Below are 6,000 nucleotides of genomic sequence, written 5' to 3'. Positions count from 1 at the left end.
GCAGAAACAAGGTCGTATAAATCGCTGTTGGGACAATAATCCATTACCATATGGAGAAAGTTATCGTCCTCGTAAATCTTATGTAGATGAACAATGTTGTTATGACCAGACACGATTTGGAGAAGCTTAGGTTCTTTAATGAGACATTCACGCTCGATGGAATCTTCGAGGAGATTCTTGTTAATGGATTTAACGGCGAAGGAATCTCCGGTCACCGGAGATTTACAAAGGTAAACGGTGCCAAATCTACCACGACCAATTTCTTCACAAATTTGGAAATCGTTTTTCAATGTTTGGAACATATTTTAAGGTTTTGTTTGGTTGTTTTTTTTGGGGGTTTTAAGTTGGAAAGAGGTTATATTTATAAGGAGAGCATGAGGTTTTACTTGCTTCCGTTCATCTTTATTTGTCTCTTTATATTTGGGGAGGGGAAAAAAAAATTATTTTATTTTATTATATTATATTTTTACTATTTTTATGTTGGTGGGGAATTATTTGTTTTGTTTTGTTTCTTGCGGAACAATCACAAGGGCTTTTTTTGGGTTATGGCCTATTACTAGAAATTCAGTATGCGTAATTTCAGGGTTAAATGTGGATTCCTAAAATAATCTCATTTTTTAACTCCAATTATTTTATTTTATAAAGTTTTTCAGTCTGTAATCTCAAGATGCAATGTATATTCCTAAATAATTTCATTTTTTTTAATTATTCAGTCATTTCATTTTAGTAAAGTTAATGTCGATTATATTATACAATATTTATCTCTCTTGATGAAATAAATATGATGATCTTATTTTAACAAGTCGCTTTGTTTGTTGGTTAATTGATCACTATTTATTTGTGGAATGACTTGAATTGGATTAGTATGAATACCATAAAATCATATTATTAGATTGAATAAGTATATTGGATCTGATAAGTAACTTGTGTTAGAATTGAGAAACTTTATAATGGTACTTGAAAAATGTCAATCGATATTTTTTCGTCGAAAAATTATATCATGTAATTAGGGTTAAAAGATATTTTTTTGGTGTATATATTACATACTAACACCTCTTGACTTTTTCTTGAATTTACTTTTTTATAATTAAATATCTTTTAATGAAAATTCTGACAACACCATCAAATATATATGACCTAATATTTTAGTTATATACATTCACGGTTAAAAATTATTTTATTATTATAACTCTAATTTATTTAGAAGGGAAAATTACATCACGGGTGAAAAATAAATTACACCAATATTTTTTTTTTAAAAAAAAAAAAGCACAAAACGTCTAATTGTTTAAATTCAAAGTGGGACAAGTAGGACAATAATAGTTGAGTCATGAATGTGACACAACACGAGGTGTATTGCATGCTCCATTAGACCCATTTTAAAAATTGTTTAATTTTAATCAACGTTATGCATGTTAATTTTTTTATATCATAAGATATTAAATTAAATATATAAATTTAAGGTTTATGTGGTGGGAGTTTGGTTAATTGACTTTGATAGTGTAAGCAATTAGGTCACATTTAGTACAGTTTGTATGTTAAACGGCAAGAGAGTGGACTTCTTTTGAATTAATACTGTTTTCTCTGTTTTAATTTATTTATCTGATATTTAATTAAATAATATTAATTTTATATATTTTTTTTGGTTTTGTTGAATTTTATTTATCTAAGAGTGAATATTTGAATGGAAGTTAGCGAAAATAGGATGATCAAATGGATATGTAACATGTCAGGAAAGATATGATTAGAAATGAAATTAAACGGAGTAAAGTGAAAGTAGTAGTAAAATAGACAAGATAAGCAAAACAAAAGTGAAATGGTTGCGACGTGTTAAGAGGAGGTGCAGGGATGCACCAGTAAAAAAGTGTGCATGTAGCAGGGAGAGGAAAAGATAGGCCGAATTTTTTTATATAAAATTAGACAAAACATGATCGAACTTCAACCGACTGAAAGCATGATCTTAGATTAAATTTTCTCTTATGATTAATTTAATCTATTTTGAGCTCCCTAAATTTAACTCAATCCCTCAATTTGTCACCTTTATATATTAGTGTGGTGTGATCTATTCTAAATGATAGAACTAATACATAAAAATTAGAGATAAAACTCAAATGAAATACTCTCTTGTTTCAATTTACTATTTTTTTTATTTCAATACAAAAAAAAAGCCTCTTTTTCCTTTTAGCAATTTTATTTAGTTCTAACTCTCTACATGACATCTTTAATATTACAAGATTAAAAAATATTTATTATTTTTCATTAATTTTTAACATCAGGTCATAAGATTTAAAAGTTTTCTTACTTTCATAAATTTCGTACTAAATTAAAATATAGTAACAAACAGATTGAAATGAAAATAATATAGAAAATACAAAAAAAAAAGAAAAGATACTCTTTGATAAAATTATACTACTAGAATAGTTGGAGAGGACAAGTGTAGTTGGATAACAACAATATTTGGAGTCAAATTATTGGAGTCAAACAAACAAATAAAACTTTGCTTATCATAAGTAAAGCAAATAAAAATTCCCCACCTGCAACTCATCATGTGTCACTTCAATTATTACTCATTTAAATTATTGTAATGGTCTAGACTCTAGAATGAGAAAAAATTTTGTTAGTGGGAAGATTATTCTAAAATTCAGAATTCATAAAAGTGTGTTCATATGAAAAGTAATATTTTCTATATTTATACAAATTTTTGAACGAATGGTATTCGACTGACCGCTCTTTGATATACATGGCTACGCTACGCTCCTTCCTTCTGCTTAAAGCATTCAAGTCCCTAAACTAATATTAATAACTATAGTTCAGCTGCATCAAGCGTAAATCACTAATAATCGCTGATCAATCATAGGACGACGAATATAAGGGTCTTGTATAACTCTTATAATAATTTTGAGCCCCATTTTTTCAAAAAAAAAAAAAGTGTATACAATCCTCTCCTTAATGCTCACATAAACATTATTAACTTATTTAATACCACAAAATAAAAAATATTAAAATTAAACACACAAAGAATATATAACATATTTAAAATCATAATTTCTAACATTTTTTTTCCTTTTCAAAATTTATATCCCGTGAAAGGTCGTATTACGTGGGCGAATAATGAACTAATTAGTTAGTAGCCTTTTTTAGAACTTGTTAAGTCAGATATTCAAAGAAGTACACTAAATTAAAGTTGGTGTCTTTTACTACTCAAGAAATAAGCACATATAATAATAATATAATGTGTAAAATAGTTGAACGAAAAAAAAAACACTAGGTGATTCTTCCTTCCTAACCTTAATAAAAAGAGTTATCTGATATATGTTGCTGATGGGAGGTAACAGATATACTGTAGATTTAGTCGAGGTGTGACACTAGATGATTCTTCCCATATATATCCTAGTATTGATGGAAAGAGTTACCTGATATCTTATGTTGGTGGAAAGTAATCGGTATTACGTGAATTTAGTCGAGGTGAGTGAAAACTGACTCGACACTACGGATATAAAAAAAAAAGAAAATATGTAAAATGTGGAAAGAAAGAATATGTTCTAACTTCTAACTCAAAGAAATGTTCTAACATACAATCCAATTTTCGGGGAAGATTCGTCAGAAATTGGCTAGTCGGAAGCATTTTTGACAAAATTTTCATCGAAAATCCCAAAATTTCAAGTGGCTTTCCTCAAAATGTTTTGGTAAAAGATTCACGTGAAATATCTTGATATTATTATGCTCCCTCCGACTTTTAAGAACTATAGAAACTGAAATCCACTCAAATTTAATAGCTAGCTCATATTGCGAGAATAAAGATTTGTAAAGAGATAATCATTCATTCTTCTAACTATAATATATGCCAACACCCAATTACCCCATATATGTTCATGATGAATATTTGAAGTGTGAATAACATAATGAAAGACAAATTATATATCGAAACATAAGTATAAAATTTATTTATATAATCCGTCTATAAAATTTAAATTCTTTTCTATTATCCCAAAACCCATTACATTATGGTTTATCTGGCGATTGTATCCAAATGGATGTAAAATATTTGGAGTAATAATTAAGGCCAATATTATTTTCAATTAATTAGCAATACCAATACCTCAGATTTCCAATGTGGTATTTCACTTTAGAGGTCGTTTGGTTCATGGATTAAGTTATCGTTAAATTATAATTTTTGGATAACTTATGGTGGCATCTTTCACTTGTGATATCGAATAAAATAATATCAAATTGAATGAAATATATTCATATTATCACACAAAATATAAATTTAATCTTGAAATATTCACTTTTTCCTTAAACCAAACTGCCTATACATTTTCATAAAAAAGTTAGATACCTTTTTTAAGAGAAAATGGTCCGAAATATGTTCAAACTTTGATGAAATTTCACGCATGAATTTTGCGGGGGTCCTATGACCCGCTAGACTATTTATTAGCGTATTATGACTCCATAGATTATTTATTAGCGTGCTTTACTGACATTTATTTGCACTAAACTCTTTTATTTATTTAATTATGTATTAATAATTTTTATCTATTTATTAGCTTATAAACGTCACTAAAATACATTAATAAATAGTTAAATATTGTCATAAAACTCCCGCAAAGTTCAGCCATATTACAATAAATTTCATAAAAGTTTGAGTATATTTTAGACCCTTTTCCCCCTTTTATAATTAATATAATAGAGTGCCACCAAATGCCAATAATGTGGGGTGACTCATCTTTCACACTCTATTATTTTAGAAAAACTGATGAGTATAATTTAATATATACTAGCATTGTGCATCATAGTAAATTATTGAGTCCTAACGTTTATAGTGAGGTAGTTATTAGTTACAATTATAATTAACTATTTGAAAATCTGTCTTTCAAAAATAGTTTCTAATATGTCTATCAGGTAATTTTTACAAGCAAATACGAGAAGAATTTTCAAATAACAATGGATCTAGAGTATAATTAATCGATCGATTATGAAATTCAATTGCTTTTGCATATCTTGTATGTATATATACAAATAGTCAGTCGCATTCGTTGTAACTTTACCTAGCCAATAACATAAATTATACATTGATTACATATCATTACGCACATATTACATATGGATTATACATATATTATGCATCCGCTAATTATTTTTAGCTTAAATAATTAGATGAACGGCTATTAGGTTAATTCTTCAAAGGAGGAGATTCACTAAATATATACAAATATTTAACTATAAAGCAATTATTGCATTCACTTAGATGATTTTATAGAACCTCATAAATTTTAAATTATGAACTCGTCTCAATTTCTAAGTATATTATATATATCATCAAACAACTTTCTCTTGACCCATCCCTTAGCAGTCACTCCATATTATACAACTCATTTTCTAGGTTTTATTCCCTTTATTAAATAACTTATAATAAAAATGAGTATTATAATATATTAAAAGATTTCTTGATTACTCATCAATAATTGAGATTAATTAATCAAGGAATCCTTGATAGTATCACCTAAGAATATTCATTTAATATGTCTTTTTGGAATCCTTACAAACCGTCCACTTTGATACTTGAAAGAGTGATGACAAGTGCCTTTTGTTAAGTGAGTAATCCTTTTTTTACTCTGAAATTCGGTATCTGTATTGAATTCTCATTAAAATTAGTGTTACGTAAAACTCATTTAAGAAGGAATAAGAACAACAACAAATTCAGTATAATCCCAAAGCGTGGTCTAGGAAGGATCAAACGTACGTAAACCTTACCTATACCTCAAGGAGGTAAAAAGGTTGTTTTCAGAAGACTCTCGATTTAAATAACGGATAAAAGAACATCTAAGTAAAATAATAACGAAAACATAACATAGCATACCAAATAGAAGCAACAATCATAAAAACTAATGTGATTACGATTAATTTTTTTCATAACTTCATCAAGACTCGAATGTGAAACCTCCAATTAAAGATAGATGAATCTTATCTGTCGCACTATATTAGTTTAATTTTTATTGA

The sequence above is a fragment of the Capsicum annuum genome, chromosome 5 (assembly GCF_002878395.1).
Source record: "Capsicum annuum cultivar UCD-10X-F1 chromosome 5, UCD10Xv1.1, whole genome shotgun sequence".
Taxonomy (NCBI): Eukaryota; Viridiplantae; Streptophyta; class Magnoliopsida; order Solanales; family Solanaceae; genus Capsicum; species Capsicum annuum.
This window is presented reverse-complemented; position numbering follows the sequence as displayed.